The sequence below is a fragment of the Peromyscus leucopus genome, chromosome 23 (genome assembly GCF_004664715.2).
Source record: "Peromyscus leucopus breed LL Stock chromosome 23, UCI_PerLeu_2.1, whole genome shotgun sequence".
Taxonomy (NCBI): domain Eukaryota; kingdom Metazoa; phylum Chordata; class Mammalia; order Rodentia; family Cricetidae; genus Peromyscus; species Peromyscus leucopus.
This window is the reverse complement of record NC_051082.1, coordinates 33,379,033-33,401,967: the sequence shown is the minus strand read 5'-3', so window position 1 is coordinate 33,401,967 and position 22,935 is coordinate 33,379,033. Positions and strand designations below refer to the sequence as shown.

General features: G+C 51.8%; 2 long non-coding RNA genes across 2 annotated transcripts; one reads left to right on the top strand and one right to left on the bottom strand.

Annotated features, from left to right (window-relative positions):
- Positions 1–10: 10 nt before the first annotated feature.
- LOC119086525 lies at positions 11–8,191 on the top strand. The gene is made up of 3 exons (XR_005089831.1): positions 11–875; positions 3,772–4,828; positions 7,844–8,191. It is a non-coding gene; the product is annotated as an uncharacterized LOC119086525 (long non-coding RNA).
- On the bottom strand, positions 2,003–5,789 carry LOC119086526. Its single transcript, XR_005089832.1, has 3 exons — positions 5,684–5,789; positions 4,550–4,885; positions 2,003–2,844 (listed from the first exon to the last, which is right to left on the bottom strand). It is a non-coding gene; the product is annotated as an uncharacterized LOC119086526 (long non-coding RNA).
- Positions 8,192–22,935: the final 14,744 nt, after the last annotated feature.

Below are 22,935 nucleotides of genomic sequence, written 5' to 3'. Positions count from 1 at the left end.
GTAAATATGTTTGGAGAGAGAGGTTTGTCACGGGGGTCGTGACCCACAGGTTGAAAACCTCTGCCCTAGGCCACGGTACCTTAGGCATACCCTGTGGCCTAGCACCCAGCCAGCTCCAAGAATCCCTTTGCCAGTTCTCAGTCTCGGAAGTTGATCTGTCGGGAAGAAAGTGGTGATACGGCTTCAGAAAAAGGCCTGGGAACTGTGACCCCTGACCTGCCTAGTGTAGCTGGTGTGGCCTGGCTGCGGTGGCTTGCCATATGCGATGTGGCTTAGGTGACATCTGAAAGTTAGGACCAATGTGAGTGGGGACAAGGCACAAGTGCCACAGCTGTTATGTCAGGATCCGGGCACACTGGGACCACTCTGTCACCAGGCCCTGTGAACGAGCCAGGTTCCTTCCACGGAACCCGATCCCTGCTCGGGACCAAGGCTCCTTCCCCTCCACTCCCAATATCACAAGATGACGAGGTTCCCGGATGCAAGCTTCTGGCTTGGATCCGTGGGAACCAAGGATGGAAAAATTCTAGCAATAAAATCAACATTCAATCACACTGCACACGCTGGCTGCCTGCAGCATCAGGGAGCTTGGTCCTGTGTCTGAGTCCACTGTCCTGGGGGGGGGGGGTTGGAGAAGGTGGGCTTTTGTCAGCTTCAAGCAGACGCCACCCACCTGGGACGAGTCTACCCACAGAACTCCCCCAGTGTGGAAGGTGGGGGTGGGTCCTTTAAAACAGAGCAGGAAGCAGGGTGCTAGGTCACTTCCTGTTGCTATGCTAATTCCCTGACAGAAATTTAGGCTGCAGTGTGTCATTGAGGGGAAGTCCAGATAGGAACCTGAAGCAGCTGGTTACACCCACAGCCAAGAGCAGAGCGTAAGTACAAACTTAGTGCTTAGCTTGTTCTACACGTACAAAGTCCAGTACCTTCTGCCCAGGCGGTACCACCTACAGAGGCCTGGGTATCCCCACATCATCAAAGCAATCCCCCACGGACATGCCCACAGGCCAACCTGATCTAGAACATTCCTACAGAGACTTCCTAGGTGACTCTGCATCAAGACAAGTTGACAGTTAATGACCCAGCCTCTTTCTCTCCGCCTGAGCTCTCCTCCACACCGCTCTAGGTCACCCCTTTCCTTCCCCTGGGTCCTGGGAGAGGACTCTTTGCCCTGCTTCCTGGCAAAGCAGAATCCCTTGATTACACATTTGTCAGCCCCTTCACAGCCCTTGCCATATGGCCCCTGGCTCTTAAACATCCCCCACAAGCCTAGGTGTTAAAGGGTTGACTGCTGGCCTACAGCGCCACAGAGAGGCAGTGGAACCTCCAGGCAGCAGGGCCTGTGGGACAGTTAGGTCAGCTGAGGTATGACCTTGGAAGAGCTTCTGGGTCTCCAGCCTGTTCCTCCCCACCCCACCCCATCGCTCTCTTTTCTTGGCTGCCACAAGATGAGCATGTTTGCTCTGGGGGGTGTTCCTGTCATACGGGTCAAAGCAGCAGGGGCCACCGGAGCCAAAGCCAAAGCCAACACTTCCTCCTTTAAGCTGTTTATCTCGGGCACTCTTGGTGGCAGAGCATTGGCTAAGGGACCCCCGATCCGACCTGAAGTCGCTCAGCTGGCTGTTTCCTGCGTTCCCAGAGCTGTGCTTTGCACAATGCAGGAGCTCAGTGGATGGATGGATGCATGGATGGATGGATGGATGGATGGATGGATGGATGGATGGGTGGATGGATGGATGGGTGGGTGGGTGAATGGGTAGGTGGATAGATGGGTGGGTGGATGGGTGGATGGATGGGTGGGTGGATGGATGGATGGATGGATGGATGGATGGATGGATGGATGGGTGGGTGGATGGATGGATGGGTGGGTGGGTGAATGGGTAGGTGGATAGATGGGTGGGTGGATGGGTGGATGGATGGGTGGGTGGATGGATGGATGGATGGATGGATGGATGGATGGGTGGGTGGGTGGGTGGATGGATGGATGGATGGGTGGGTGGGTGGATGGATGGATGGATGGATGGATGGATGGATGGATGGATGGGTGGGTGGATGGATGGGTGGATGGATGGCTGGCTCAGAGGTCACTGTGAAGTATTACTTCCTATGTGTTCTCTCTCTCTCTCTCTCTCTCTCTCTCTCTCTCTCTCTCTCTCTCTTCCTTTCCCCCCTCCCTCTCTCCAAGGTCTCAGTATATAACCCCAACTGCCCATCAAACTCTTGATCCTCCTGCCTCAGCCTCCTGGGGCTCACATGCCCAGATCAAAGGTGTGTACCACCATGCCCGGAGTTCAGTTTCTCTCTTCTGAGTTCCCTCTGTGGGTCCGCTGAGCCTGGTCTCAGGGGTTGGTGGTGCGTGCACCATCAAGGCCCTTCAGCTCTCTTCCTTCCTGTGTGTCAGGAGTGTCTTCCTGACAATAACATCTCAGATGGCCAGACTCCGGCCTTTACTTCTCCCTCCCTCTTCTCACATCAGACTTGACCTGGCCAGGGTTCAAACCACTGGACAGCCTATCATTACACACATGTATTACATCAGCTACCCGAAAGGCTTCTGCCTGCTTAGAGCCAGCAATTGTCACTGTCAGAATGGACCAATTGCTAGGACAAAGAAAAAAAAAAAAAAACTCCAATGAAGGCTTAATTCTCACTCACTCAGAGGGCAGCATCAATGTTCTAGATGCTCAGTCCTCCACTGAGGGGGTGACTCAAAGGTCTTCTCATCAGGTGACACTCCTGACTTCAATACCCATGATGTAAAAGCATCCAAAAATAAAAACATGATTAATTCACTCTCCCCAGTTGCCAAATCAGTCGAGACAGTTCATCAGATGACAGTCCTGCCTAGTAGAAAAAAAAAATTTAGAAGTCATGACTGTGGCTTCTTCAGATGTCTTTTGTAGTTGTTTTGTTTTCTACTCTTTGGGGGCCTGCCACCCAGCTCCCAAATAAATACATGGAAACTTATTCTTACTTACAAATGCCTGGTCTTAGCTTGGCTTGTTTCTAGCCAGCCTTTCTAACTTAATTCATCCTGTTTCTCTTTAACTACATTTTGCATCTGGGCTTTTTATCTTTCTTTATTCTGTATATCTTTCTTTCCTTCTTACTTTGTGGCTGGTTGTGTGGCTACGTGGCTATGTGGCTGCGTGGCTGGCCCCTAGTGTCTTCCTCTCCTCCTTTTCTTGCTTCTCACTCCCCTCTTGAGCCTAGATTTCTCCTCCTATTTATTCTCTCTGCCTGCCAGCCCCATCTATCCTTTCTCCTGCCTCGCTATTGGCCGTTCAGCTCTTTATTAGGCCATCAGGTGTCTTAGGCAGGCAAAGTAACACAGCTTCACAGAGTTAAACAAATGCAACATAAAAGAATGCAGCCCGTCTTTACATCATTAAGCAAATATTCCACAGCATAAGCAAATGTAACACATCTTAAACTAACATTCCACAACAGTCCTTACTGTTATTTTAATCACCCCCCTTCCTTCTGTGTTTATTCCCCTCCCCCTTCCCTAACAGCCCCCTCCCCCTCCCCCATCAGATCACGCGTACTCAGCTGTTCCCCTTCACCCTCCTCCTGCCTTCTGCGTTTACCTGTCTTTATTACTTGTGCCAAGTCCTTAATGATAAGGCTCCTGTAAAGCACAAGTCAGTCAGTTCTCTTCCTTCCTTACAAACCTGCGCAGAGTCCCCAGACATCACCCACGAACCCCACTCCCCCTCTGGCTTGGTCCCTGCTAACCTCTCTGAAACCATTTCCGCATTCTTCCCCTAGGACATGCAAGGCCCTTGGTCAGCTCCACCCCCACCCCTAGCACAGGAAGGAGGCAGCAGAGCACCCCAGAAAAACACCTCTGTGAAGACAAGACCACCCAAGGGCTTCAGACCCGTGAAAGAACAACTTTAGGTTTGTGGAGGAAAAGCCTCCACGAAAGGCCGGTGAGCCTTGGCTGGACCTCGTGCTCTAAGTGAAAGCACCTTTTATTTCTCACTTTTCTAGGTCATGTTCTAAGACAAACAACCATCTGTGCGCGCACCCCAGGCGCCCCTCACACCTACGATCCTTCATCCCTTCCCTATCTTCAGAACTAAGGTCCTCTTCTGCTGCCTGGAGGAAGATTTTTCTGGGACTTCCCTTCAGCATCTCTGAATACAAGTACGTATTACTTTACATAAAGCGTGGCGGGAGGACGTTTTGTGTTGATTAAATGTGTGTTAATCTGACACTTCAACCCACTTGAAGCATATCCTTTCACAAAGCCAGGCTTCCCTCATCCTTCTCCGCTGAGCATCCCCGGTCGGCTGATAGAAAGCAAGTGGTAAGTGGTACCCAGGCTGCCGGGCATCCTCCCCCACTCAGGCCTCTCCTCGAGGGCCTGCTTCCTGCTCTCCACAGTGGTTCTCCAGAGGCCTGGCGCTCTTTGACGGGATAACTTCAGCCTTCCCCTGCCAGGCCCACCGCCTCTGGGGCCGGGTATCAAGAGCTTACAGAATCAGACCCTGGCAGGACTGCGCAGGCCCAGCAGGCTGCCAGCTGCAACCCCGCCCCTTACCCTCAGCAAAGAGAGCAGGGACAGCCTGCCGGCCTGCCGCACTGGAAAGGTTTGGGCTGAGCTGGCAAGAAAGCAACAAGCAGAACGCTCTCTCTCACGGGGTTCCCACGGCGCCACAAGCTGGATGCAGGGCTCCTGCCCCAGGCCGGATGAGGCTTGAGTGGCCTGCGGGAATTTCCAGTGAAATCTCTTCTGATTTAGTCACATGCATCATCCTTTGAGGCGCAGGACCGGGCAGCAGAAGTTCCTGTAAAGAAGCCACGTAGAGTCCGTGTGGGGGTGAGTGCTTTCCTGCGTGCCCGTGACATCATCAGCTTGTGTAAACACCTCCGTGTCCTAGGAAGGTAGAGTGGGTCTCTTTCACACTCAACTAAGGAGACTGGAACCCACCTGACATCTCGCAGTTGGAAGGAAGAGGCCCCCCCGCCCCGGGATGAAGCCAGAGCTCTCGGACCCAAACATCCAAGCTCTTGGCTGCTTCCAAGCATAGAGCCTCCCCAGGACCAGAGAGCAAACACAGGTCTTCTTGCTCCTCTGCCTGGGATCAAAGCCCAGTTCTGCCTCCCTGTTGCTGTGTGACTTTGGCCGGTTGCTAAACATTTCTGTGCATCATTTCCTTTGCGTATAAAACGAAAATAAACATAAGACCTAGGGTGTGGAAATGCCAGTGGATTAAGTCACTCCGCATACATGAGTGTTGGGGAATGTCGCAAGCCTTTAATCTTGTTTCCCTTTTCTGTATAACCAAGTTTTGCCAGCTCTGGTCCCTGCAGACCTAACCCTTATACACCAATTCAGATTATTTCAGCGGTGGAGAGAGGTCCTCGTTCTGGCTGCTGGACACTCTGAGCCCTGAGGCCTCACGCTCCTCTGAGGATATTTAGGGTGTCCTAAGAAGGGACCCTCCTGGACTGACCACCGAGGCTCTGTCTTGAGACGCCACATCTGGAGGCTCGCATCCAGATCAATGTCTGCTCACTGATTTCTGCACCCACATCAAGGCCTGGGCAGCCACCATCCACCTCTGCTGGTGGTTGGTTCTCCATCTGGCCTGCCCGGGAGAGCTAAATCCTGCAGGGTCCAGTCTCAACCAAGCTGGAACTCTCACCCCCAGCTCAGGAAAGGTGCCCTTACCCCCTTTGGCGGGTCTTCTGCTTGGTAGAAAAAAGATAATTACAGGGTCCTGCAGGGCAGACGCGGACGGTAGGCAAGGCAGCATGGGGGGAGCCAGACAGGAAGGGGCGGCGCAAAGCTTCTGGGCTGAAAGTGTAGACAGACGGAACTCTGAGATCTTGAGTTTGTCACCTCCCAATTAGCTGAGTTCCTCGCCCAAGTTGACGCCCCATTTACGCAGACCCTTACAACCACCCTCACGCTTAGCCAGGTTGGACATAGGGGAACCAGAGATGCCCCCACCTCTTATTAATCTTTGGCAGAGTGCTGGACACGCCCCTAGGTCATTAGAGCCTCGGGAAAGAAACATGTGACTATTCTGGGAGTAACCACTAGATGGCGCACCCGCCCTGCCAACCGAGGAGCACTTCACTGGAGCACTGTGTGATGGAGCCCGAGCCTTACCCTTTAATGAGCAGGCTGCTCCCCAATGGCCTCCAGGTAGGGAAAGCCCCAGGCTCCCACCAAAAGTTTCAGGTCTGTTTATCCTCTAGCATGAGAACGCTCCCACAGCAGCATCTGACTGGGGGGAGAACCCCTGAATACAGGGGGGCGGCGGCGCACGGGTGAATCGCCCGCCCCGTCCCACCCTGTGGACCTTGGGATGGGTCTCAAGTTCACGAAGACTGGAGAGTGGAGACACAGCAGGCTAAGGGCTGGAGGGTTTTGCAGGCACAGTGTGAAGGGCTGGGGTGATGCTCTGTGGTGGTGATCATCTAACAAGGACAAGGACCTGGGTGTGACCCCCCCCCCAGCCCCGACAGAGAAGGAAAAGGGGTGCAGGGGGCTGTGCCCATGGCCGGCCGAGCTTCTCACGTAGTTTCACTTCCGGTCTCACATGGTACCTCACACTCGTCACGATGTGCACAGAGGCCAAAAAACGGCGCCTGGCCAGATCTTCTACATTCGTGGCCCCTAAGATAAATTCTGAAAGGTTTGTACTTCTTCCATAGGACCCAAGTTCGAATCCCAGCACCGGCATGGTGGCTTACAACCATCTGCAACTCCAGTCTCAGGAGATCTAATGCCTTCTTCTGGCCTCCTTGGACACTGCATGTAGGTAGTGCACATACATACATGCAGACAAAACATGCAGCACATAAAATAAAAATAACAGAAGAATGTGCATTATACAGAGTGTTCAGGAACAAGCTGAGCTGCCCCCCCCCCCCCCAGTATCTCGGGGCTGCAGGAGGCCGCAGCAGATGCAGGATACTCTTAGGACTGTGGCTTTCCTACGTTCACAGATGGTGGGGGGAGGCCTGCCGGGGAAAGGCCTCTCTTTCCTGAGCTCCAAAAATACCGCTCTCCTGAGCAATTGATCTGCTTTGATGTCACGCACTCGTCTGTTTTCCTTGCTCCGGTAGCTCCCAGGGCTGGCAGCCCCCTGGAAGGAAGCATTTAAGCCTGCACGTGGATCTCCTCCCAGCTCCATGCTGTCCACACAGACCTTTTTTCTCCACTCCGTCCTTTCCAGTGTACATTAAACTTCTGTTCTCTGTCCCCCTGATAAGCTACCTCAGGTCCTTTCTGGAACAGAACAGAACATACACAAAATAAAACAGGCAGCAGAGATTTTTTTTTTCCTGTGGCCTTAGGTTACCTTCCCAGGAAAATTTTCTAAATTTCTGCTAGACTTCCCAAGCGATGACATTTTCTACAATGCCTCTCCTAAGAGTTGCCATTCATTTAGACGGCTCCAAGCGGCAATGTCTCCTACACGTTTTGATTTTGCGGGTGATACACAAAGCCCTCATTTTCTGATTTTCAAGAGGTAGGACGTTATCTTCTAATTTCCCTCCGAGGACATCGGTAGGGATGCACAAATTTAAATTTGGTGCATCGGGAGGTTTAAGTAGCCCGGTGACAGTTTGGATCCAAAATGACTCACAGACGCTCTTATGTAAAAAGGCATGGCTGCCAGCCTCGGACCTGTCGGGAGATGCTGAGATCTCCAGAAGAGCGAATCTAGGAGGAGGAGGCTAAGTCACTGGCGGTGTATCCTAGACGGGAATACTGAGGCCGCAGACTCCCCCCCACCCTCTCTCCTTTCCTTCCGTCCACAGTGAGAGCCTCCTCTATGGCTCTCTCTCACTACCATGGTGTTCTGCCTCACCACAGGTCCCAACGTGACTGGACCAACCATGAGCTGAAGCCTTGGAAACCGTGAGTCAAATGGAAGTCAACACTCGTCCTCTGAGCTGATTCCCTCCAGTGTTCGGTCACAGCAACAGAAACCCAACTCTCACAGTCAAAAGCGAGCAAGGCCATCCTCCTCATCCGGCAGATTGCTTTCAAACGTGTGTCAACAAACGAGAGAAAGCCACACTCTCGTATCCCCCCACCCCACAAGCAGCACATGTGAGCCGTTGTTTCAAATATTGAGACACTTTTCGCCGGGTGGTGGTGGCACACGCCTTTAATCCCAGCACTTGGGAGGCAGAGGCAGGTGGATCTCTGTGAGTTCCAGCCCAGCCTGGTCTACAGAGTGAGTTCCAGGAAAGGCGCAAAGCTACGCAGAGAAACCCTGTCTCGGGGGGGAAAAAAAGAGAGACACTTTTCAAAGCTCTCAATTTCTGGGGCTGGAGAGATGGTTCAGCAGTTAAGGGCACTGGCTGCTCTTGCGGAGGACCTAGGTTCAATTCCCAGCACTCCCGTGGTAGTTCAATCATCCATAACCCCAGTTCCAGAGGAACTGACGCCCTCCTCTGACCTCTGAGAGCACCAGGCATGCACATGATGCTTATGAATACATGCAGGCAAAACACTCACGCACATAAAATAAGATAAAAAAAAAATCTCAATTCCTGAATCTCAAAGATCTGTAGAGTGACTACATGAATTAGTGGAACCAACCCACAATTCCAGGGAGAATGAACGGAGCAATTGAGTCAGCGGCTGTTCCATAGCCATGTCCCCAAGCAAGAGTGACCAACCTACAAACAGATAAGGATTTGTGAATGGAAGCTGTGGTCTTCTCAAGGGAGAAGGGACTAGGCCAATGCTGGCCGCCGACCTCTGAAAACTGACAGGTGTCCGTTTGCCTGTGTCTGTCTGTTGAGAAAGCATCTTGCTAGATTGTAGTTTTCAGACCTCAGTGGGCCTTAAACTCAAGATTCTCCTGCCTCATCCTCCCGAGGAGAGATCATAAATGTGCACCACACTGGGTTTGAAGGACAAAGACCCAGTGGATAAAGGCATCGTAAGGACACTCCTGAAAATGCCAATTTTATAATAACCGAGTCCTCTCTCTCCTCCTCCTCCTACTCCTCCTCCTCCTCCTCCTCCTCCTCCTCCGCTCGCCCGGCCCCGCAGGAGTAATCTACTGCATCCAGCCCTTTCCCGCCTCCTCCTTCTGAAATCTGTCTCCGTAGCTGTTTATCTCCAAACATTTTTATTTCCAGAGATGCCTAAAGAGGACAAGTGACTCACAGACCCGGGAGCTCAGGTGAAAAAAACCTTCTCTCCGATCACCACCTGGGCTTCCCAGCCACGGTTTTCCTTTAAACACACATCTATCATTAAAATCCTCCCTGGTTTTGAGTTTGTGTTGGTTGCTGTTTTTGTTTGTCTTTTGAGACAGTATCTCACACTGTAGCCCATACAGCCCATGCTGGCCTCACACGCTCCCCGATCCTCCTGCCTCAGCCTCCCAAGTACAGGGGTCACAGGCGTGCATGCCACAGCTGGATGTTGCTTGTGTCCCACGGCAAGGCCTCCCTCTCCCTGGCTTCTGACTTTCCTGTTTCTGACTCTCCTATTTGACGTCCTTCTTGGGGTATTTGGGCACCGAGTACCCTGGGACCCAGTGCTGTGGGATGTTCTGTATGTCCTGTGGGAGCCCTTCTTGGGTTCCTTGTGGCGTTACCCAGCAGGTCCGTATAGAGGATGATTAGGACCATGGGCCTGAGTGCAGGTGTTTGAGATGGTCTGCACTTGGCTGTGCTGGGGGATGGTCTGTATGTCAAGTTGTTCTGATTGATCAATAAATAAAACCTGATCGGCTGTGGCTAGGCAGGAAGGATAGGCGGGACTAACAGAGAGGAGAAATAAAAGGACAGAAAGGCAGAAGGAGACGCTGCAGCCGCCGCCATGACCAGCAGCATGTGAAGATGCCGGTATGCCACCAGCCACGTGGCAAGGTACAGATTTATGGAAATGGATTAATTTAAGCTATAAGAACAGTTAGCAAGAAGCCTGCCACGGCCATACAGTTTGTAAACAATATAAGTCTCTGTGTTTTCTTGGTTGGGTCTGAGCGGCTGTGGGACTGGCGGGTGACAAGGATTTGTCCTGACTGTGGGCAAGGCAGAAAAACTCGAGCTACAACCCAGCTCTCCAGCCAGCCTGCTTCCAGCCTGGGGAAATGCTTCCTCTGCCGTGTTTACCAAACACTAAATGTACAAAGTCATTAATCCTCTTCATAAAGGCTCTAATGGAGCTTCCTAGCAGTCGGTGAGATAGTGGCTGCAGCCCTGGAGATCAAGGGAGCAGTAAGGAGTCCAATGGCGGTGGGAGTGGGGGTGGGGAGCCCCATCTTTTCTCCTCTGTAGCTGTCAAGATGTAAAATGGGCGTTTGTTAAATCACCACTGTGTGCGTTTGTTTATGGGGATTAGTTTCCTTTCCCGAGCATTTAGCAATTGTTCACAGACTCACAGTGCCCCAAGAACACTATCCTCACATATACATATATGCATACGTGTGTGTGTGTGTGTGTGTGTGTGTGTGTGTGTGTCCCTGATTTTCCTGTATTGTCCCAGCTTAGAAGCTATTCACGCCAAGATGCTGCCAGGAGGAAAGTCAGGCCCAGGGTCACAGCCCCCCAGAGCTAGGCCTGTAGCCCTGAAGCCTGACTCAAAGGCTTCCACGGAGACCCTTAACCTTTTCCAGGTCCACAGAGCTGCTCTGAGCACTTGCTGACCATCCTTTCATAACTCACAGCCCTCTGGGATCCCGGGGTCTGTAGACAGTGTGCTGCTCAGGATGAAAACATGGCTCCCCAAGACAGAGCCCAGGAGCAGCCCTGGGTTGCCCTCCACAGCAGTGTGACTTTGAGACCAATAAGATGCCCATCAACTTCACTGTAGACTAGAACATGCCCTGAGACACCCCCCCCCCAAAGGACTCTCAGAAATGCCGCTGCGGCCCAATGGGAAATTCAGGAAGGCTGTGTTGGGAGAGAAAGGGCAGTTGCCAAACAGCCCCGGATCTCCAGTTTCCAAAGCCCCGGGAAACACGAGTTTCTGAAGGATACCAACACTCATCTGAGGCAGCTCTGGTGCCTGCAGGACCCGGATGTCTAATGGTGACGGCAGAGACATAACTCAAGCTCCTAGAAAGAGTTCCCAATGAAACCCTTCTCCTGGCTGTCTCCCAGATATGCAGCCACCCAGGGTTCCCAGGTTTTTAGAATGGTCTGGAAAACTTATTTGGATAGATAGCCTGGCGCCTGGAGTTGCAAGGGACCCCCATGTGGTCTCTTCACAGGAGCAACCATCATGTTGTAGCTACTGGCCCTCTGGGTGCTGATGTGTGTGGTGTGCGTGTGTGTGTGTGTGTGTGTGTGTGTGTGTGTGTGTGTGTGTGTGTATGTGTGTGCTGCTGTTTTAACCTGAGCACCCTAGAAAGCATGGGAAATCAATCAATTAGTCCCTCCATACAGTTGTCTACAACACAGACTCCATTTCCTCAGGAAGCAGAGGTCCTTGGTTGCCCAGCCCAGCCCTCAGCCCAAACGCCTGTCTAGCACTTTGGACATCTGACTATCTGACCCTATCCAGCACCATCCTGAGAAGTGATCAGTGGCAGCGAGTCATGGGGAAGCATTGGGCCACTCCACCCTCTATTAAATAAAGCCAGGGCAGCGAGGCTACTGTGGAACCTTTAGGGACCTATCTTCTGTAAGAGCCTTTGGATAGGACCTGGGACATTCTTTACGCCGTGCTACTAGAACGAAGATGAATCGTGGGCTGCTTCTTTTAGCTGTGTGGCATTGGTATTAGCTTGGGCGGACTTTGTTGCTCACCTTCTCTGAGACACTGTTATGGCATATGTTAACGACATATCGAAAGCTTGCAGGTAGTGATTATGTGAACTGAACTGTGTGACCCTTCCTGGGCACTCCTTTAGTTTCTGTGTTACAGGGAATATGGATATATACCCAGACTCACGGGGACTAGTCAAACTTCCCAGTCGTGACCGGGGATCTGACACTTCTGATTCCATCCCTGAGTGGAGATCAACACTGTTGTGCTTTGTTTTTTAAAGCAACAGGCTGGGTAGCCCGCAAGGATGCGTCCCATCAAGACACGTGTTCTACCAGACTAGGAGCAGAGGGTGCCAAAGCCACCCTGCTTCTCAGGTTTTCTTCCCTGCCGCACTGGGGTGGCTATGAGCAAGGTAAATATTTAAGCGAGCGTCTTGCATGACTGCCACCGATTGGACTGTACGGGGCACTATGAGGCAACAATCTGGCGCCTGCCCAAGTGGCCCGGCTTCGAGAGACAGTGTATTTGCCAACATGGGGAGTCTGTTGGCCACCGGTGGCTGATAGGTAGCAGAACTCTCTGGTCTGTTAATTGTCTTGGAAGCGGGCTCTGGAATGGAGAGAAAGAGAACAGGCCTGTAATCAAAGCTTCCCTTGGGCAGAATTTCCCAGCAATGGCAGTTGGCAACTAAGCTCTGGGCTCTGGCCTGGGAACTTTACATACACTGGCTTCTTTAATCCTGACAACGGGCAGAGAGGAGGCTATTACTGTCACTCAGAAAGGGAGACTCAGGGACCTTAAGTGATTGGCTCCAATTCTACAACTACTTGGTGTCGGAACGAGGGAATGCACCCAGAATCATGGAAATGCATCCGCCTCCTGACAAACCGAAGCCACACCGCTCTCCTGTGACCCCGGAGCCCGGTCAGCAGCATTGCTTGGATTCTGAGCTCAAGATGCGAGGCTGCAGCATGAGCCCGCGGAGAAGCTGGCAGTGCAGGACGCTCAGTCACATCCCAGAGCTTTACAGATGCCCAGGGGGAAATACATCCTGTCTTATTTCAAATGTTCTATTTATTAAGACAGGTCAGGCGTGGTAGCGTACGCCTGTGATCCCAGTACTTGGGAGGCAGATGCAGGAGGATCACGAGTTTGAGGCCAGCTGAGGCGACATCAGAAGTTCTGGGTCAGCCAGATCTACAAAATGAGATCCTGTCTCTAAAAACAACAGAGAGACTGGGAACCCAGAGGCAGATGAAAATAGAGCCATATGGGACCAAGGGGCTGTGCCCCTCTTAGGAGAGAAAAATCTCACCTTCCCACGACCCTGCCCAGCTGGCCGTCTTCCTCTGCTCTCTGCACTTGACCAGCTTTGGGCTCCACACAGCCAGCCCTTCTACCCTATGCCCTGGGGTATCCTGATCACCTGTAAGCTCCTCAACCCTGTTTCCATGTAGCAGTTCCCATCAGAGGTGAAACGAGCCATTCAGGGTCCTCCGTGTTCGGGCAATTGTGTGTGTACATGTTGGGGCTTCCGTGACCCTCAGACCCATTGGAAAGGTCAGCTGCGCTTTTCAGGCATGTACCCAGGATACACACAGCGGACATGCTGCAGACGCCAGCTGGATGGCTGAGGAACTCAGAGGTAGCCTGGGAATGAAACTATCACGTGCCAACTGCGTATTCTGTGTCAGGATCGTCCTTAATTCCATTCTCTCCAATCAAAACTCCTCTCTGACGTGGTTTCCCCCAGACACTAGGAAATGCTGCCTCACAGAGCTTTCAGACAGGATAACCAGCCACCCGGTGACAGCCCAGTATTCAGATGCTCTTCAGAAAACCGCCATCAGAGCCGGGCATTGGTGGCGCACGCCTTTAATCCCAGCACTCGGGAGACAGAGGCAGGTGGATCTCTGTGAGTTCAAGGCCAACCTGGTCTACAGAGAGAGATCCAGGAAAGGCACAAAGCTACACAGAGAGACCCTGAATCAATGGGGAAAAAAAAAACCCGCCATCAGGGAACGTGAGAACTGAGAAATAATCAGTGACCTCAGAGAACTGTCCTCAAATCTCTAGGAAGATTGTTCTAACAGCTGGGACAAGCCATCTCAGTTTTGAAGAACCACTTTAACTCAGAAGTATTAATTGAGCAGCTACAAAGAGCTATGGACAGTGGGAGACTTTGTCTCTTCTTGGTTTTTTCACTGTAGAAACAGAATAATGTCCCCCCACCCACTGATGAGATCAACATGCTCAGGTGGTACAGCCCCCCACCCACTGATGAGAACATGCTCAGGTGGTACAGCCCCCCCACCCACTGGTGAGAACAACATGCTCAGGTGGTACAGCCTGATGTCAATATACCAGTTCCAGGAACCAGTGAGCATGAGACCTTACATGATCAAAGGATTTGGCAGATATGACTCAGTTAAAGACCTTCAGGTGGGGAGAGTCTCCTGGGTTATCTGGTAGACCTGCAGAAGGCACAGAGGGCCTGTAGGAGGGAAACCAGAGTCACCACCAATCCTAAGATACGCCATGAAGGAAGAGATGCACCCAGGAGCCAGAGAGAGTAGGCAGCAGGAAGCCTCAAAAGACCAGGCCTCTCCCCTAGCACCCTGGAAGGCATGCACCCTACTGATGCCTATGTAGATTTCTCAGAACAGTGGGACGTAGTTTCTCTGGCTTTTTCAGTTTGGTTTGGTTTGGTCTGGTTTCTGAGTTTGTCCGTTTTAAGAATTCCATTTGTGATCATTTATCGCAGCCATGACGGTGGCCCAATACACTCTTCTTGAAGATGGAGGTGACAGCAGAATGTTTCATAGTGTGGTGGTTAGCAGGCTGGCCCCCTAGGAACAGAGAAGACAGCAGCCTTCACTCCTGGGGTGTGGTTAGAGGAGGGAGCCCACAGAACAGACTCAGCCACCGCTGTTTTTCTTATAGAACTGTTATTCTACAATTACCTTCTAGAAAGATCTTGTCTTAGAGAGTGTAAACAGGCCCGCTCCATCTACATAGTCTTCCGTCAACTCAATGTGTGTTAGGACACACTGTTCACTGGAGGAATCGCTGGGGGCCAGGAGGAGTTGGCCATCCTGACATTAGGAGCTCCTAACAGAAAGGAGTCAGGCTAACAGTTCGTTAGGATTGGAAGGCACTGCAGAGGAAGCTCTCTGCAGGATAGGTGGGAGGTCCCTCTAGACAGGCCAGTCTGGCGCTGAGACACGTGGTCAGCAGAGGTAGCAGGTATACAAGGTGGATCCCTGTTGCCACTGAACGTCACCTGGGCAGGAGGATGGAAGCTAGCCCAGGGTCCCCAGCCTCTGCTCGCATCATTTCCGTCACTCCACACCTGGCACAGATGCCAGAAGGCATGAGGAGCATGCCTTGTACATGAGGACAGGAGATCCATGCAGTTTAAGGCAATCACAAAGTCACTATTCAAGCAAGTTGAATAATAAACGATAGGGAAATTCTACCACCAAGATACGTAAGCGCTGGCCTTGGAGAGGGGTGTGAAGGGGAGGGGCCTGGGAGGAACCTTTCTGGACAAATAGGATGTGTTTGGGATAGAATTCATGGGAGACCTTTCATGGTGTAGAGGCTGGGTAGGTCCAGGATGGAGAGAGCCCAGGAACTCTCTAGATGCCAGGGATGGTGACTTGGAACCTGACAGATACCTCATGGCAAGCTTTCATCCTGAGAATGTTATAGTCTACATGTGTCCCACGAGTTCACTGATCCCCAAAGCAACAATGCCGGAGACAGAGCCTGGGAGAGGGGATTGTCACAAGGGCGGATCCCTCATCCACAGATGAGTGCTGTTGTGAAAGGGAGTCAGATACCACAGGAGTGCACGCCTTGACAAAGTGAGCTTGGCTCTCTCTTACTCTCTCTGGCTTTCTGCTTTCTGTCCCAGGATGATGCAGCAAGAAGACCCACATTGAGGATGGGTCAGACCCCCCTGGGAACACCTTTATAGACACCAGCAGTGGTGGGTTTCCATAGTGACTCTGAATCCAGCCAGGTTGATGGTGAAGAGAAACCAGGCTTCGGTAAACCACTGTGCTGGCCGCTCTTCTGTCAACTAGACACAGCAACTAGAGGCATCTGAAAGGAGGGAACCTCAGTGGAGAAGATGCCTCCAAAAGATATGGCTGTAAGGCATTTTCTTCATCAGTGACTGATGGGGGAGGGTCTAGCCCACTGTGGGTAGGGATACCCCTGGGCCGGTGGTCCTGGGTTCTATAAGAAAGCAGACTGAGCAAACAGTGAGAAGCAAGCCAGTAAGCAGCACCCCTCCATAGCCTCTGCATCAGCTCCTGCCTCCGGGTTCCTGCCCTGTTTGAGTTCCTGCCCTGACTTCCTTCAGTGATGAACAGCGATGTGGAAGCATAAGCCAGATAACCCCTTTCCTCCCCAGGCTGCTTTTTGATCATGGAGTTTCATTGCAGCAACAGAAACCCTAACTAAGACACCCACTTTCCCACGAAATGGGAAACATGACCATGACTATGGCTGCCTCTTAAGCATCTCCCAAAGACCTGAGGGCAGGGGGATTGATTCCAGGACTGGTAACATTGGGAGGTGGTAGAAACTGTGAGGAGGATCTAGTGGCAGGTTTCCAGGTCACTAGGGGATGCATTTAAAGGAGCTAGTGGGACCCTTTTCTCTCCCTCTTCTGCCTTTGGCCATCATATGAGATGTTCTGGTCTGCCACACGTGTACACACACACACACACACACACACACACACACACACACACACACACACGATGTGTCACACAGGCCAGGGGCAACCATACCAAAGCACATGCTGGCCTCCAGGTCCCTCAGCATCCCGAGGACATGCTACACATTTCAAAGTTCACGCCAGCATCCTACCACTTCTCATCTTCTCTGGCGTCAAACTCCCTCCAGCTCATGGGCTCCCTCCGCACAAGGGCTCATTCTCCTTATAGCCCTGCTATTCCTACAGCTCCTCTATGTTCATGCCTTTGTCCTCCTCCTCCTTCTCCTCCTCTATCGCTTGCCCTCAGGCTCTTGTTCACCCTCACTCTTTGTCCCTCACCTTGCTCCCTTGCTCTCCTCTAACCCCCTCCCCCCGCCCCGCTCTGCCTCTGCTCTGCTTCCTCTTCCTTCAGAGCCAGGTCCAGTCTGCCGGCCATGCTCAGTCTGCTTCCTTCTCTCTCTGCTCTGGACTCCAGTCTGCCGACCATGTTCAGTCTGCTTCCTTCTCTCTCTGCTCTGGACTCTTCCAGATGCCTCTGGCTGCTCTCTCTCATGTCTACAGCAAAATAATTCCCCTTAACCACACCATGGAGCAGTCATGGCATCAGTTTGTACCACCACCATATCGAGAGGTACGGCTTTCATGAGGATTCTAAATTGAGTCAAGTTGACAATAAAGACTAAAGCCATCATAATGTCCCTGCCTGGTTTCCAGGTCCCCTGCCTCGCACTCCCTCTGATTCCTGACAGCCAATACCTCCGCTTTCCCCTCCTTGAGTAATTTCTCACCCCCTCCTCTCTCTGCTGGGTCCTCTGAAGTCACAGATGTCTGCAGTTAAAAATTAAACCATCCATCAGGTGAACGTTGTGTCGGGAGACACAACAATGAGAGCTGATTAGACAAGCATCTAGAGACCTGACATTCTTGTCAGTCAACGGATTAAGGAAGCCTGCTACTCGGAAAAAACGTAAGGTACGGGTAAAATCAGATTAGGTTAGATTCAAGTGGTCATCAGATGTTCATTGGTACATTCCCCCGCTGGGTCAAAGGTAGGTCATCAGTCACTGCCACGCCATCTCTAGAGGCTCGACCTTGGCCATGGGTGATCCCATTTGTGGAGAGTGGGGTTTTGTTATAGGTAGAACACTGACCTCAGGGAGGCCGGGTGCAATCTTCTTTGTGAGTGCTTTTCCACTGTGGGAACCAGCAGATCCTGCCCTACTGGAGCAACTATTTCAATCCTTTGGCACCACGGACTCCCTAACTGAGCCCAGATTCCTAAGTGCCAGGAGCCGGCCTGCTCAGCACTGGCCCCGACAGCCAGCGGTGGAGTTCTCCACGCTCAGCCGCTGAGTTAATTGTGCTTACCCAGTGCTGCCACCGAGATGCCTGCCGAGTCCAGCCTTCCACACCGGGACAACCTTGACATTGTCTTTTCTGTGAGGTGAGCAGCACCCAGATAGGCACAGCTGATCCCTCACTCCTGAGAGGTCCCCATCGTGGGATGGATGTACAGAGAGTGGATACATACATTGAGAAGTGACGCTTGTATCCAAGAACTAACCCTCATCTCTCCAGCCCAGACTGGCTCCTGGAGGGCCGCGTGTGGGAAAGCCATGTTTGGTGTGGGACTGTAAGCAGGAATGTGGTCCAAGGAACCTTCTCCACAGCACTGAACCGGCAGGAGGCCTGGAGGCCAGCAGTTTATTGGGTGTTTCCAGTAAAGACACAGAGTCCCAGGACTCCCTGGGGGCCTCCACCACAAATACTGCCGCGCACATGCACATTCATCTGGCTGCGTTTGCACTTTTCAGATCCTGACTGGGGGTGGGGGGGGGAGCATGCCCTCCTGCATCCTGCCTGCCTGTCTCTGAAATCAAAACTACAGGCACAGCCAGATGCAGACCGAAGGAGCAGCGCCGCCGAGAGAGCCTCGGAATCAGGCCCCGCAGCTCTGACCAGAAAGCCGCCTGGGCTGCAGGCAAAAGTATGCTTTTCTCTTAAACCACGGGCCAGGAATGTGCCCTCTGATGATGATTACAGGTCAAATCAACAGTCAAGTGATGGAAACCAGACCCGAGCCGCCCAGAGCAGGCTATAGGCAGCGGCAGCCTAATGAGATCCAGAGTCCTTGCAGGGCTCTGGGGCAGGCCCCAGGGAGGGGGCGGGGCAGTCACTGTTCGGAAGGGCTCCCTGCTGCAGCCTGGAGGTTTGGCGTCTCCCCTCATATGACCCTAGGGCCCTGCAGGCATGCACCAGAGTCAGCCTGATCCTCATGCATGAGCCTTGCTGGGGTGGGAAAAAAAAAAAGGTTAGTCTATAGATGAAGCTTTTCCTAGGGCCTCTTTCCCGGCTCACACCACAGCCTACCTTCCTTCTCGGGCGTCTCCTAGTACCTTCCTTTCTCATCACCCCACTGTCCACGTCCGTAGAGTGCAGATCGGCTTGCCTCCCTTCGCCCTTGGTAGATGCTAAAGCCCGCAACAGCGTAAAATCGCTGGGTAGTGAGTTGAGCCCTGCCGGCCCTGGCCGACTCGCCTGCGCTTTCCCACCCCTCTGCTTAGCAGAAGTCCCGTCTTTTGGAGGCTGCGATGGTGGTTTTGGCTTCTGTTTAAGGACGCACAGTATTTTCTAAAGCGCTTGCATACAGGGCGACCCCTTGCTGAGATGGGAACTCTGAGGAGGCACAGTGCTCACAGCATTTCAGCCAGAAGGAGAGCAGATTTTAGAAGCCAGCGGGCTAAGGTCACTAGTCTGCGGTCCTCAAAGTGGGGGGGGGGGCAGCAGTTAAGGGGGGTCCACGAGGCCCAAGTGGTGGCCTTCGGTCCCCCGTGAGTCAAGCAGTAGAAAAATAAGGTAGAGGCAGGATGTTTGTTCTGGTCCCACAAGACAGTAGACCAGGCCCGCCCTGGTTGAAAGCTTCTTCACATGTCTCCAGAGGCGAAGTGTGGCCGATACTCAGTTCCCCGTGTTTGATATGGTGGATGACCCGTGTTGTACTGAAGGAGCCTCTGAGGCTAACAGCCATCTTCAGGGGTTCAGCTCGCTCTCTCCATTTGCAAACCATCATCGCATCTGAGCCTGCTGTCTGTCTGTCCAGCCACCCCGCATGCCACCCTAACTGCATGTGGCCCTGAGAAGCAGGCATAGTTAGACTAAAGAGGAGGAGGAGGAGGAGGAGGAGGAGGAGGAGGAGGAGGAGGAGGGTGGTGCTCCTCTTTGTAACTATGGGAAAGCCCTCGTCCCTACTGAGTAAAGACTTGCTGTGCAGCCTTCTGGGAAGCGGGCATCCACACTCTTGGAGCTGACTGCTCATCTGTGCTCTGGAGGTAAGACCAATAAAGTCAGAGGGAACTTGGGCGGAATCTGCCTTGGTTCATCATTGGGACCTTAGGAGGAAGGGTAGACATTGTCTCCCCAGGGGAGGAATTTTACATTAAGCCTAGCTGTTCAAGGAGAGCGCAGATATACTTTGAAGCCGGTCTACACACACACACACACACACACACACACACACACACACACACACACAGCACCCTGTGCATGCACCATAGAAAGAGGCACTAGTCCTGAGGGTTTGAGGTGTGTTGAGCAGTTGGGGACCTTCCTGTCACTTCCCTTTCTCGGTGTCATCCTCAGTGTTGTGAACTCTGCACACAGAGCTCGCTCTAGGCAACCTTGTCATGACCAAGAAGTCAATGAATTGCAATTCAGGAGCGTGAAAGAAGAGTCTTCCCATCGTCACAGCCCCAAAGGACACATCACCATGGACAGAGCAGCAGGGAGGGTCCTGACTCCTCCATGAATACATTCAGACTTCCCAGGGGAGAATTCACAGTAGAGAGTGGGCCTGGCCCCACCGGGGGAGAAAGCTCCTTTTACCTGGAGTCTGCACCTCTTGGGAGGGGGCGGATGTCTCCAAGTACTGTTGTCAGGTTCCTCAGAGGGACACATCACAGATACCATCTTTCATCTTCCTCTCCGGCCTGCTGTGCAGGGTCTCACTCTTTTCCAGTCAGCTGGGATGTGTTCCAATTGTCCACGTCTAGCTGGCCACTTTGAACTTGAACGTACTACTCCATAGAAGCAGCAGAAACTGGGTAACTTCATGCTCTAGAAGCCCAGCCCCCACTGTGTGGCCCCCAGGCTCTCCCTGCTGGCATTTCAGTGGTTCCCATGGCAGCGTCCTAGAAGATGCTAACCGCCGCTGCCGCAGCTGTGGCAGAGTTCAGGGGACCTGAGAGAAGAACACTTCTGTGAGTGGATGGTTTCCATGGCAACTGCAGAATGCCTCTGAGCGGCCACAAACCTGTAGCCAAGGCTAGGTCAGCCCTGAAGATCTAGAATGCCTGTGACTGAACCGTGGAGCAGAGCACCTTTCCAGGGTGGTATTTTTAGTACTGATGTGTCCTCAATAGCTGAACTTCCATTCCCGGCAAGCAGTCATTTTCTAAAGGTCTGCATGGAATCCTGGGAAAAAGACATAGTGACCCTGATAGGACTCCCAGACTAGAGCTATACATCCATCTATGACGGAAGAGGTCGCATCTGTGGTGGTTTGAATGACAAATGTCCCTTATAGGCTTAGGGATTTGGGTACTCGGTCCCTAGCTGGAGTCGCTCTTTGGGGAGGTGGTGCAGTCTTGCTGGAGGATGGACAACTCTGGGAACGGGCACTGAGAGTTTATAGCCTTTCCCCCTCTTCCTCCTCCACACTCTCTGCTTCCTGTGCAGTCAATGCCATCAGCCAGCTTCTTCATGCCACCATGGCATCCCTTCCCCGCCATGAGGACTCTGGAACCAGAAGCTGAAATAAAACCTTCCTTCCTTAAGTTACTTTGGGCCATGGTGTTTTATCACAGAAAAGCAACTAATACAGTCTCCATCTCACCCAGCAAGTGAGGAAGGAGGAAATGAGGAAACTGAGTAAGTTACCCAAATCCACCATCGTGCTTCCTCACTGGGAATGCACACCCTGCCTCCTTCATGACTAGAGTGGCCTGGTGGCTAGCCACTTGGATGATGTATTTTCTCTAGTAGATAGCTAGCTGCTAGCTTTCTGGTGAGAGGAAGCCATGAAGGCCACTGCCAGGCCTGATCTTAATCACCTTGCATGCCACCACATTCTCATCTTTTCTGAATGAAATGGCAATGGCCCCCAGAAGTAACCTGGTGAAGATGGCAGAGCCCCTGCTGGCCTGAATACCCTGTGTGTTCACGATGGGAAGGGGTGACCCATCCGTCTCTTCCCTAGCCTTCCCGGACTGGTACTTTAGGAGATTCCTGTCCAGCTTTCAGCTCCCCTGTCCACATTTCAGAGTTTTGGGTCAGTTTCCAGGCAACTGTTAACATCTAAGATAGACGGTAAAGTTAGACAGATCCAAAGACGCTGGTATCAGAGATGCTGTGTTCATCATGACGGTTGCTTCCTCTGGCCGGAGACGCACCCAAAAGTTGGCTTCAATATAGAATATGAATCATATTCTCATGACATGCTCTCAGGGAGGTTAGAGATTTACTACATAGCATTGTATAAATACTTGTCTGTGGATGGATGGATGGATGGATGGATGGATGGATGGATGGATGGATGGATGATTTGACAAACAGATTAACGAATGTGTAGGTAGATGGTTGGATGAATGGATTGAAGGATGGGTGGGAGGATGGATGGGTGGATGGATGGATGGATGGATGGATGGATGGATGGACTGATCTATGAACAGACGGGAGGAAGACTTAGTTGGCAAATAAGTGAGTGAGTAGATAGAGAGAAAATCACTTCTACTACAGAGCAAGGGAAGGATGGGATGTTATAAACAGAGTCACAAGAGTCTAGTCAAGATGCTAATGAAGTGGACAAGGCTAGAAGGCGGCTCATCTTGGTGACGATATCCTCTTTGTCTATGCTGGAAAGTCCAGTCATGTATAAGAACCAGGAGACCAGAAAGGAGCAGAAGATAGAGATCTGTGGTTTAGTGGTTCTTGATGCGGAAATGCTTCTCATTCATCCCAACCAGAACTAAGACGGCCACTTTAATAACTAAAATGCACAGAGAAATTTGAGTTTCAAATATATGAGTATCTACCAGTGTAATACTAGGAACACTTTTTTTTCTTTAGTTTTTTTTCAAGATGGGCTTTCTCTTTGTAGCCCTGGCTGTCCTGGAACTCACTCTATAGACCAGGCTGGCCTCAAACTCGTAGATCCATTTTCCTCTGCCTCCTGAGTGCTGGGATTAAAAACATGTGCCACCACTGCCTGGCCAGGGGCACTTTTTTAAAAAAATATAATCACTTTATTGCAATCAATTCATAAATAACAACATCATATAGCTTGATTAAGACATAGACACTAGCATGTGTTTAGGGCCATTTCAGACATTGTTAGAAATTCTGTCCTAATCTCAAGCCAAGATTCATTTACAGAATTTATGAGACTCAAGCCAGCAACTCCAACAGCAATTTTTAAAACCAAACATTCTAACAATCC